This window comes from Nelumbo lutea, chromosome 8, assembly GCF_056320005.1.
Source record: "Nelumbo lutea isolate HS-2025 chromosome 8, American lotus-T2T, whole genome shotgun sequence".
In the NCBI taxonomy this organism is placed as follows: domain Eukaryota; kingdom Viridiplantae; phylum Streptophyta; class Magnoliopsida; order Proteales; family Nelumbonaceae; genus Nelumbo; species Nelumbo lutea.
The window spans coordinates 57,046,922-57,059,571 of NC_142691.1; positions in this window are offsets into that span (position 1 = coordinate 57,046,922).

Below are 12,650 nucleotides of genomic sequence, written 5' to 3' on the forward strand. Positions count from 1 at the left end.
TGCAAAACAAATCTCAACGATTGAAATCGGGTGCCGGCGGTTTTGGTTTCCATCAATGAGAGTGCATCCCTGATCATTACCTTTGTCTGACAAAGGGGTTGATCCTATCACTATGATCACCCACTTAGATGAATTCTCAGACTGTCCCAACATACCCAGGTTTTGACCCCGCTAAGGATCTCACTGATTGGTACATCAAAGACAGCCCAATTCGATACCTAGTGTAGTATCATAATCGAGTCTAGGGGTCGAGTGTAATTTTTCAGTTTTGCCCATCAATCTCCAAGGTCCAGGGCAATACTGAAAATTTGGTCCAGTTCATAGATTCAATTAATCCCACACTGTATGTGCCTAGGGTCTCACCCTGGCAGCTAAGACAGGCCACCCCACCCTAGCAGTACAATTGTTCATTCTCTAAAAAGTAACTCCACGGTTTCTATGGCCGCGGCTGCAACAGTTGCAGTAGTCCCCAAGTAGAGTGTGACTTCTCATTCACTCAGCCTTCTGCTTACCTTGAACCCCTTCAATGAGTTACACGCATGAGTTGAAACCACAGAGTCGATACACCAGGACGCAGAAGCTACTAATAAATTGGTTTCTATAACACAAGTTTTAAAATTACCTTTCTTGGATTCCAGGTAGGTAGGACAGTTCATTTTCCAGTGGCCGGTCTTCTTGCAGAAGTGACAGGCATCCGATGCTTTGTCTTTCTTTTGCTTCTTACCCTTAGTGGTTTTTTTCTGAGGCTTCTTTGCCTTCCTCTTTCTCTTGCCTGTCTTGCTAGCTTCAACAAGCATAGCTACAGGCTCATTCTTTCTAATCAGTTCTTCAGCTCTTTGCAACATATTGTTGAGCTCTTGCAAACTGACATTCAGCTTGTTCATATTATAGTTCATAATGAACGAATTAAAGAAAGGAGACAAAGAATTAAGGATAGCATCTATCTGGGTTGCAAGGTCCAACCCGGATCCAAGAGCCTCCAGTTTGTTGATATATCCCATCATCCGAAGACAATGGTCGCAAACTTGTTGGCCCTTGGTCATTTGTGCGGTCATAAATGATTCTGCTCTTCATACATCGACTTGAGACTGTCCAATATGTCCTTGGCAAGTTCGATCTGATCGAACTGCCTCTGTATTGGGTTGTCCAAGGAGGCAATGATGTAATACCAGGCAAGGGAGTTTTTCTCCTCCCATTCCTGATAGTCTCTCCTTCGGGTCTTAGAAGCCCTATCTCCCGAATGCTCCGGGGTAGGATTCTTTGCCACTTTGTCTAGCTTTTCAGAAGTTAGGACCAGCATAAGGTTCCTGTACCAGTCGGCATAGTTTGGGCCCTTCAACTTGTTGTCATCAAGCAATTTTGCAAATGATCCTTTTGCCATTTTATGATAAAAGAGCAAACATCAGTCCACAACCTTATTTGATTCATGTTCATTACATAGATATGGATTTTAATCTACGTTCCATTTCCATTTATTTATCTTTGAGATTTCCCTTCTTTCTCAGTGACGGAGACTACGGGTTGTCTCTGGAAATGTGGGAAATCACATAGGGTGCATGGAGCCAACTGTTTCAGCTACAAAACCCCACCACCTTTTTGTGAAGGATCATATCCACTCATCATATGAGTTTTCCTTTTTGGCCTCTGTCAGACAAGGTTCAGAGCCGTTTTCAGGTAAACCTTTCTGTCCAGTGAGTGCTTACCCATCATATTCGTGAACGCCAAGGTACTGTGAGAGAGTTCCCATTTTCTGGTGAAGCCCCTCCCACATCGGTCTATGGCGCCCCTATCATCTTATGAAACACTTAGACAAGCCCAACAACAAATGGATAGCCCATTTTCTAGTGCGTTTCCTCATTACTGAAAGACCCATCCTCATGCTAATGATGGAAGGCCTTTAGAGAGTTCATCATATGAATCTCCCCATCATATGCACTCATATTAGCTGGAGGGAACAATTAATTATGCCCTAATTTGATTTAGGTCAAACCAAAGTGGCTCCCACTGACTTTCATAAAACCAGATTTCGGTGGGCCTAAATCGGCTAGGGTTCTGCACATAACCTCTTGATGAGGTGTGGGGCCCACCACTGAGGGAGGTCATCCAATGACCAAAAGGGACACCATGGTAATGATGTGCATTCAGCCATGGTGTGCACAAGAGCCACTGTCGATTGAGCATGCACCAAGCACTTATGGCCCAAGTACGCAGCACATCACACATCCATACATCTCATGCAGGGATAAATTGATCCAATCAATTAATCATCTGTAAGGCCCATTTGAAATCCAATTTGAATCCATAATATTAACCATTAATACTATCTAGGTATATGGGTTGAAATAGGGTTGATTGGTTTGGCCCATATAGCTTTAAGAGTTAAGTGGGCTTTTAGCAGTTTTAACTATTTAAAACTGGGCCTTTACAGGTTGGGCCGAATTAACCATTCAATTAAACATCAATCCTCAGGCCCATTAGTGGGAAAATTAGGGCTGACTTTCAGCCTTGATTAAACCTAGATTTGGTCCAAACAGTTTGAACCAATCTTGGTTCGAATGGGCCTAGGGTTTGATCTTTAATTAAATCTTTAATTCAAGAAAATAATCTGAAATTAAATACTGATAAAAAAAATCAAGAATCAGTCAAACAAGGCTGTTTGCACAATCCATCTTGCAAAACAGAGGTTAGATCACAGTTTGCAGTTTCATAAACTGCAAATCGCAGATCGTAATTCTCCCATCTGCGAAATCTCCTTCTCTACGAAATCTCCTTTTCTGTGCCGCCATCTTCGATCCAAAATTAAAATAAATAGAAATCATATTTCTATTAATAATTACATCAGATTGAATACCTATACATTCAGTCTAAAAAATAAAAAAAATTATTTTACAGACCAAAAGTAACAAAGCAATCCAAAAACTACAAAATCGTAGGTTCCTTGCGCAAATCAAGATTTCGATCTCCTCTTGTACGAACAACCCATAAATCAAGAAAATCATAAAGAACAGTTTTAAATAATAATCAGATTTATATAAAATTAATTTCAGATTATTCGCCCATTAATTTTGGGAATAAATTTCCCAAAACACATATCTACGCAAATCGGGTAGAACACCTTCTGCCCATTTGCGTAGGTTCAGATCTGAAACAAAATGGTTCAAGATTTGAACCATGGCTCTGATACCATTGAAGGGATGAGAGATCCATCGTATGGATGCCCAAAGATTGCGGAATAAGGGGGCGAATTTCAAAATTTTTTTCTCCCTTCAACCGGGAATCACATTCTCTATTTAGAAAATCATATTTTCAATGATCATTCTTGAACCATAAACTGAACTAGATCTGAACCAAAAGGAGTAGGAGAGGATTATACCTGATACGGAGAAAAAGTGTCCCCCAACGAAGGTGTTCACGCCCAAGGAAGGATCCAAAGACTGCTCCCACTAAAGATGGCACAGTGCAGGATGAAGCAGAATCAGAAATGTTCTTCTCCAAGAACTCTGTCCTTCGCAAGAATCAGAAGGATGGCACATGAGCACAACTTTCTATCAATTCTTTCTGAAAGAACAGATGTCAAGATCAAATATTGACTTCTCCCACAACTGGAGATCGAACTGGCAAACAGGGGCGGCAAGAACAGGGAGGCGGCAAGAAAGAATTCTGTAGGGATGCTTAATTCTTCCTTCTTTGATTTCAACACTGAAGAGGATCTGAATGTGTGTCTCCTAAAGGCTGCCGCCCCCTCCTTCTTTTGTTAACCTAAAAGATCAGCTACTAATCCAATTAGGAGCTGCTTATCCAAATCCTATTTGGATCAGCCTTCTCTTTAGGTGATAAGGATAAACCCTTATCTTATATGAAGATTAGATCAGCTTTCTCCTAATCTCATTGGGAGGTTTCTAAATCTGAATCACATTCAGATCTTGACTCTCTGAGTGGATAGGGTCAAGACCCTATCCTATCAACTAATCCATCTTAGAATTCGCCCCATAATTAACTAATTAAATAGCCCAGTTCAAAATGGGCTTTAGGCCCATTAAGCTTATGTGCTCACTTAACCTTCCTAACTGCTGCCCAGTTTGGCTTCCTTGTATGGTGTGGGACCCAAACATTGATATATACATCAGCCACATGGGTTCGGCCCAGCTTTTGTTACAAGGCTTGGCCGAATACACTGTTATGGATAGTGCACCCCCTAAAACCCATCAAATGGGCTCTATGGGCCCAACACTTACCCTAAGTGGTCCCTGGGCCAAGCCACCTTGTAACACACAGGTACTGTGGGCAGATGCAAGATTAGCCCATCAGGTATTATCCTCAATGGTCTTACACTTAACCTCTCAAGTATTATTCATTTACAATAAACTCATAAAGTACATCATTCTGATTGAAGCTAAGGGCACACAAAACTATCTAACAATATAGGTACGTGGGTTTACCCTAGCTCAAATATCCAAATTCAACCTACTCTTGCGCATGATCCTAAAGTTGAGAGAGTCACTCAGGTTGAGTTTGGAAGGAATAGAAATGCAAATATGTAGAGTGCAAACCTTACATTTTGTATTATTATATGTATTTACACGGTACATATTTGCATTCATACTCTTTCCAAATTGAGCCCCAGTGTCCCTCCAAATATGGATGAATGGGAGTGCAGCATCAAATATAGGGCTGCAAAAAGATTGGGTCAGATACGATAAAAGGTATATTCAATCTGAATCGATAAAAAATCTAACTGATCCAAATCTGATAAGAATTCGTTAGATATTCAAAATTATAATTCGAATTTGAATTCAAATATCTTATCTAAATCCAATTTGATTCGAATTATAAAAAAAAGCTTAATGATATAATATAAATATATAATAATTCTTAACTAACAGATTACATCAGGGTATATTCGAATACGATTTATTTAGTTAACAGATCCGATTTTCTGATTTGATCTGATTTGTTAGAATCTAGGAGGTAATCTGGTTCTTAAGAGATTGAATTCAGACTCAAATGGGATCTTATCTGATTTATTAACAGCCATAATCAAACCACATGTGTAGCTATATACTTTTGCATAATAAGGCCAGTGGACCTCACGTGCTCTCTGTTAATTCCCCACCCCATACCAAAATAAATAAATAAATCTGCTCTTATATTGAAGAGTGAATCAGGTTTGGTAGCTTCAAAAATTCTGATTTTATATCGAACAAGTTCACCTTTAGGTTATATTTGATTTGAAAGAAAAGATAAGAAAAGAAAGAAAAATATAGGAAAATCTTTACAAGGTTTGTAAAAATTTCTCTAAATTTTACTTATTTTCCCTACTTTTTATGAGAACCACATTGGCAAGATTCACCTCAGCCGTTTATCCACCAAAGTGTCTTGGATTATCTGGAAAAGTAATTTTAGCTGAGCAGTGAAAGCATGGACTTTCACAAACAAAACAAAACTTACTACCAAACCAGCTGGTGGAATCTCATTATTATTAAGATCAACCCTAAATTGAAGCACACTTTGATCCTTGGTCCACACCGCCTCTACACAGAGATGTGGTTTAGTCAATTTCAACGTTGCAAAGCTTGTAAATTTCAATATTAAGCCAAAACACTGTCTTTTGAATAAAGTGTGTACAATGGACTGAATGACTAATATTTAAGAAAGAAAATACCATTGATCCGTACATCTTGGGGCCCACATACCGAATGTAAACATCTTTGGCGTATTCTGTTCATTCTTGATTGGTTACTACTTACTAGCCCATTGTACACACCTTTTGATTGGTTACTACTTACTAGCCCATTGTACACACCTTTTGATTGGTTACTACTTACTAGCCCATTGTACACACCTTTTGATTGTATGGCTTGGGGTTGTGGATAAACTTAACATTTGCAGCAAATAAGGTGTATACAGTGAGCTACGAGACCCAATTAGTTCACTCTAGATTGACCCAATCAAGAATGGATTTTTGGGCCAAAAAAGCAGTCTAGGGCACACAGATTTCCACAAAGACTAATTGGGCCTAATGTCACCTTAAAATTGGATTTCAACTATCAATATTTTCTATTAATATTTGGGTGCGAATTTCTCTTTGCGAGAATTGGGGTCTGGAATTAGAATTGAAGTGGTCCATTCTGATTTCAACCATTTGATTGGGTAGAATTATAATTTCACTCCCGTTCTTAATAAAATGACATTCATTCATTTGAGAGAATGATAATCTGTTCCAACTAATTCTAATTCCTTTTTGAACCAAATATGTAGAGGAATAGACTATTCCAATTCTAACTGCGAATCAAATGGACCCAAGTTAGCTTTTTAAAAGATCTTAAAGTCTGTTTAGTTTACTGTCAGAATCGGAATGATCCATTCTTATAGTCTATTTGGTTCAAACAGGAATGAAAATGAGAATTGAAATCAGCAAGAATAGAATTTCATTCCCAAAGGAGAAGAAGAGGATGGCCATTCCCCCAAATAAGAGAATGCCATCCCAGCAGGAATGGGAATGGAATACCAAACAGTTGGAATCGGAATAGCCCATTCGAATTCCAATTCCAGACCTCTATTCTTTCAAACCCAACGGTGCCTATTTAGGAGGGCATTTAGCTATTTTAATTTGGGTGGACCCAACACAAGTTCTTGCACCAGGGGATTGAAAGGTTGCTTGCTAGGCCTAGGGACCTCGGTTCCGACCTAAACTTTGGTTGGGTTTGAGTCAACGCCTCTGATAGTCCAAATCCAATTTGAACCCAGCCAAAGCCAACCTATGCCGGATCCAACACAAGCCTGCTTGAGAAAATACATATGTATGTATTTTATTTATATAAAAATATCTTTTTCTAATTATATATACAAAGAAATTTACATATGTATATATGTATATGTACATTTGAAGATTAAATTTGTACACATTTTCAATCAATTTTACACCTAATTTATGCCATAAAGACCAATAAAAAGTTGAACATGCAAAAATATATTTGTAGGTTCTTTCAAACCCGACCGACCCACCCAAGCCTCACTACTCAACGTAACCTAAGCCCGATGTCAATCAGTTGTGTTGGGTTAAGCATGGGTCAGCCCGCAGGCCTGGAATTTTGCCAAAGCCTGAAAAATATCAGGTCGGGCTGGGTTGGCCCGTCGGACTACCCGGCCCATGAATAGGTCTACCAATGACTAATGCAACAAGCAAACTACTCTACCACCTTGGGAGAAAGCCACAATAGGTTTGGAGCCCAAAACCCTTCTTTTATTTTTTATTTTATTTTTTATTAGAATGGGTCATCCATTCGGTTTGAATGGTCAGACCTTTCGACCCAGGAACCAGACCTCTGACTAGTTCGTTGTCTAGTTCGGTTTTAAAAACATTGATTTATATTATTACTATTATCTCTCTCTCTCTCTCTTTTAAATATAATTATAGCATGCATTAAAATAAGAGGCCTTTAAAAATTGATGTTGTGTGATCTGGCTGCTCCCTGTTGGAGGATGATTTGGCTTCCATTTGGACGGAAAACTAGGCAAGTCTGCAAGAAAAGGATCAGAGAACCCGGGGTGGCTAGCCCGGCGGGGTCGCTCCGATGCTTAAGTTCGTAGGCTGTTGTGAGCTGAATAATTTTGAGAATACAGAGTGCTTGAGAGCTAGAAAATAGAGAAATCATGTTTACCTTGAGCCATCGGGGTTGGAGCCTTTATATACTTGAGTCCTCGCCGGTTTTGCAGATCAATTCCAGGATCTTCATCACGATGGGATCCGTTTCCGCTTTAACAGGGGGATAACATTATCAACTGATAAGTCTTATCAATTCCACCCGAACTAGGTAGTGAGGAGATAAGGCTTGCCATTACACGGTGTGATCCCTTGAGGGTCAGAATCTGTTGGAGGGATTTTCGGGATTATTCCAGGATCTTCATCACGATGGGATCCGTTTCCGCTTTAACAGGGGGATAACATTATCAACTGATAAGTCTTATCAATTCCACCCGAACTAGGTAGTGAGGAGATAAGGCTTGCCATTACACGGTGTGATCCCTTAAGGGTTAGAATCTGTTGGAGGGATTTTCGGGATTATCATTTAGTGGTCTGAGTTGGTATCCCTGAGTTGATGCTTTTTAGTTCTGAACTAGATTGAATGATGAAGTGCCTTGGGGTCGAGGTGATCCTATTGTGACCTTGTCCCGAGGTGGTTGAATATCCGAGCGCGATCTGTAGCGGACTAGGCATGTCTGGCCGAGTTGTCATCTTAGTCAGGTCATGTTCACATGTCCCCTTTTTATTAGGTCGGGCCAAATCACCCTTCATCAATTGCACCCCACTCCCCAAGCTGAGGGTCCCGACCCAGTGTGGGGAGTTCATGACAAGTCCAGGTGGATTTGGCCCGAGGTCCAGGTAGACATCATGAGATATATAAACTCCGCAAACATAAAAAAACACATTAAACTGATTTCAACCTCGAGGCTCACGCGACCGATTTTCCTAGGAGCGATTGAATCGACCGTTGATTCTCAGATGCAGCGGCTATAAATAGGGGGCCTGAGACTCATTTGTTTCGCCACAAGTTCACTAGCCTTTGGTTTGAGGTCGTGTTCAAGTTCCTTAACTCGGTGTCTCTTCAGTTCGGTTTCTTCCTGAGGACGTCTTCCTTCAGTTCGATTTCTCTTTGGTGAGTCTTCCCTAGCTCTCCTTTTTGATTTCGTGCCTTTTTCATGTCTAGCTTTAGTTTTGATAGTCTTTTAGAAGGGAGTAATGAATCCACTAGGGTCGAGGTAGGTACTTCGGCTCAGGTCATAGATTTCCATACCGAAGAAGCTACTATGGATCAAGATGCGGTCTGCGGTCCTCCTGAGGTGGAATCACCCCAAGAGGTGTGAGAGGCCTCGCGTGATTTGGCATCCACCTCGCATCGAAGTCGGTAGCTAGATAAGTTTGGCCCATCAACAATGATGGCGGAGAGGCTCCAGTCCTTAGTAACTCGGTATAGGCTTTTAGGCAACTTAGTCTATAGTCTTCCTGTAGGTAACTTTCCTTGGGAGCATGGTCACAACGAGATCGTGATCTTCGAGGAACAACTCGTAGCTAGTTTTCGTCTTCCACTTCACCCATTGATTGTCGAAGTCATAAAACTTTTTAACATTACCATATATCAACTTCACCCGGACTCCATCCGTAATGTAGTAGGAACCGTCTCCCTCTTCCATGACTATAACCTTCCTTTTGACCTTGATATCTTTTCTTCCATTCTCTCAATAAAGAACTCTTCCTGTATTCTACCCGAACATAAGCGAACTTACTACCTATTCCCTCGTCCAGGCTATAAGCTCTTGCACGAGCTCCCAAGTAAGGTCCTAGCTTGGAAAAGGTGTTACTTTGTGGTCTGTAACCATGAGGGGTGGCCTTTCCCGACCCACTACAGGGCGACCATCCAAGATCTCGGTGTCAAGCTGGACCTGAAGACAAGGGAAGTGCTTTCATCTTGGGTGGAGCTTGGTCTCAAGTTCATGGATTATGTGACCGAGGACAAGCTTGTGCAGGCTGGTCTGAGTCCTGATAGGTCGTTACTTATTGTGTTGTCTTTGTTTTATTTCAGTGTTATTTCTGATAGTTTGCTTTTATTGCAACAACCATGAAAATCCCTGCGAGCGAACTCTTTGCTAGCATGAAGGGAAAGAAGAAGCAAGCTTCAAAAAGTGCTTGTATTGAGTCTCCACAAGCTGCTGTTCTAGAGCCCGAACAGCCCTCCGCCGAGCAGCCTCTCGTGATCGATCTGATCAAGGAGGAATCTGGGAAGGTCTCCCCGCCCCGTGCACCTGAGGAGGCAACATCTTCGGAGCCTGCCCCTGCAGCTACCGCTTCTTCAAGTAGTGATGAAGCAGTTCAGAGCATACTGACTCCGAAGTATAGCCTTCTCAAGAGCCAAAGCGTAGTATACACCAAGGAGGTTGCCAACTAGGCCGAGCTTCTAGTCGCTCAGCTCGGAGCATGAGCGGCTACTCATTGTATGGTGGTAAGTTTCCTGTCTTGACTTCTTCAATTTTGTGCTTAACTACTTTTGTACTAACTCTTGCTCTTGCAGCTAAGTCTTCTTCTCGTGAGGCTCATGCCGAGCTGAATTTGGCCTGCAATGAAGTTAATCAATTAAATAAAGATGCACGGGCTAAAAATGAGTTGATCACATTGCTGATGTCCGAGAAGGAGGAGCTCACGGGGCAGAAAGTTACGCTGAAAAGGGAGGTAGAAAACCTCGAGGCCCATGTAAAGGAGCGAACTGAGATACTCTTTCAAGCTGTGGGGGAATTTCTTTCTGACTAATCTTTGTTCATTTTTTTTTTTGTAGAAAACCTCCAAGATTGGTCTATAGTGAATTTCTTTTATCTTCATTTTTTTTGTACTTGAAATATGATATCAATGAAATACACATTTTGACTAATCTTTGTTCAAAAAATGTTCCGTGTAAATAATTCTCGAACTGACAAACTAAACCAAGTAGTAGTAGTGTAGTTACCCTAAAATGTTGAGCTACAAAGCTGGACTACAAGTAGGGATAACCGAAATAAACTTTCAAAGTGTAGGTTACCCTGAAGTGCCAAGCTACCGAGCTAGACTACTAGTAATGGTAACTTCGCATAATGTACATCGAGGTGAGCTGACATTATAGGGTATGTACCCGACTTGTCTGCACATGGGCTACTTGCTTAAATGTCGGTTGTCCCTTAGAGCAAGTGGGTTCAACCTTTCATTATATGCCGAGGTGGGCAAGACGTTGTAGGGTTTATACCTGAATTGTCTATGCCTTAGGCATGAGGGCTGGTTTGCCTATGCCGAATAGGCGACTAGGACTTGTCTGCCCATGCCAAAAAGGTGACTAGGACTTGTCTACCCATGCCGAACAGGTGATTGGGACTTGTTTGCCCATGTCGAAGAGGCGACTAGGACTTATTCATGGTGCCGAGGCCCTATTTCAGCTTGACATTATGGCCCTTAGGCTTCTGGGAGTGACTCACAATCCTCTCCCCAGTTTGGTGATCAAGAATAGTATCTTCTCAGGTTGCCGACATTCCACGCTCGAGGTATTTTTTTCCTTTCCAAGGTTTCAAGCTCGTACATACCTTCCCCGAATACCGATCTTACTCTGTACGGACCTTCCTAGTTCGGTGTGAGCTTACCAACACCAGGCTTAGGAACCATAACTTTTTGAAGAACTAGGTCACTGACACAGAAGTGTTGCTTCTTGACCCGGGCATTATAGTACTGAGCTACTTTCTACTGGTAAGCTACAACCCGGATGTATGCCAGGTCTCGTACTTATTCCACTAGGTCTAAGTTTGCATGGAGCTTGTCATTGTTTGTCTCCTCGTCACAAGCCTTCAAGTGTAGCATGGGTACCTTGATCTCTACTAGGATCACCGCTTCCATGCCTTAAGTGAGATTGAAGGGAATCTCACCGGTGGCAGTCTTGATAGTGGTTTGTTAGGCCCATAGAATACTGGGCAGTTTGTCCATCCATAGTCCTTTTGCTTGAGCTAAGCGAGCTTTCAGTCCACGGAGTATTGCTCTATTGGTGACTTCCGCTTGCCCGTTTGTTTGGGGGTGTGCCACTGAGGTGAAATTTTGATGTATTCTCATCTTGGCACACCAATTCTGAAACTTGATGTCCTCGTATTGCTTTCCATTGTCGGAGATAAGTACCCGAGGTAGCCTGAAGCGACATACTATATTCCTCCAAAAGAAATTTTGTATGTTGCTTGAGGTCAGCCGTAGGTTGGTGGTGGATGTTGGCGTGCCTCTAACATTTGTCACACTTCTTGACTAGCTCGAGTGCGTTTGCGTTCATTGTGGGCCAGTAGTAACCTTGTTGTAGTGCCTTCTAGGCGAGAGCCCTACTCCCTAAGTGTCCACCACACAAGCCTTCGTGGGTGTCACAGAGAACAAGCTTGGCCTCTAAGGTCGCAAGCAGCACAAGTAGGGGAGCGTGAAAGATCTCCTATATAGATGTCCATCTATAATGATGTAGTCAGCTAATTGGTACTCTACCCTTCTGGCCGCATTGCGATCTGCAGGGAGGGTCCCGTGAAGTAGATAATTCATGACTGGGTCAATCTAGCTTGGTTCTGCTTATGCTATAGGAGCGACCTCTCCTGCCACCCCGAGAATGCTAGGCCGAGGTAAGTCCTCTATGAACATGGTCCACAAGGTGTTGCTGCTTGTGCTAGCTAACTAGGACAAGGTGTCGACCTCTACATTTTCGGATCTCTGGATCTGCCTGATGAAATAAGATATGAAGCCGTGTAGAACCTCTTTGACCTTGGCTAAATAAGCAGCCATGGTGGGGTCGCGAGCTTCATACTCGTCGTTGACTTGATTGACCAAGAGCTGGGAGTCGCTACATATGATGAGATGCTTAGCCTTTACTTCGTTCGCTAAAGTGAGCCCGACGACTAGTGCTTCGTACTCTGCTTCATTGTTCGATGCTTCGAACCCGAATCGGAGTGCATATTCCAACTTTAACCCATTTGTGATGTACAAAATTATGCCTGCACCGCTTCCTTGTTAGTTAGACGAGCCATCGGCGTGGAGGATCCAAGGCTCCTCATCCCAGGTCAGACTTGCTCTAACCAAGATTGGTGTTGCGCTACTTGAAGATTCCTCCGTGTGCTCG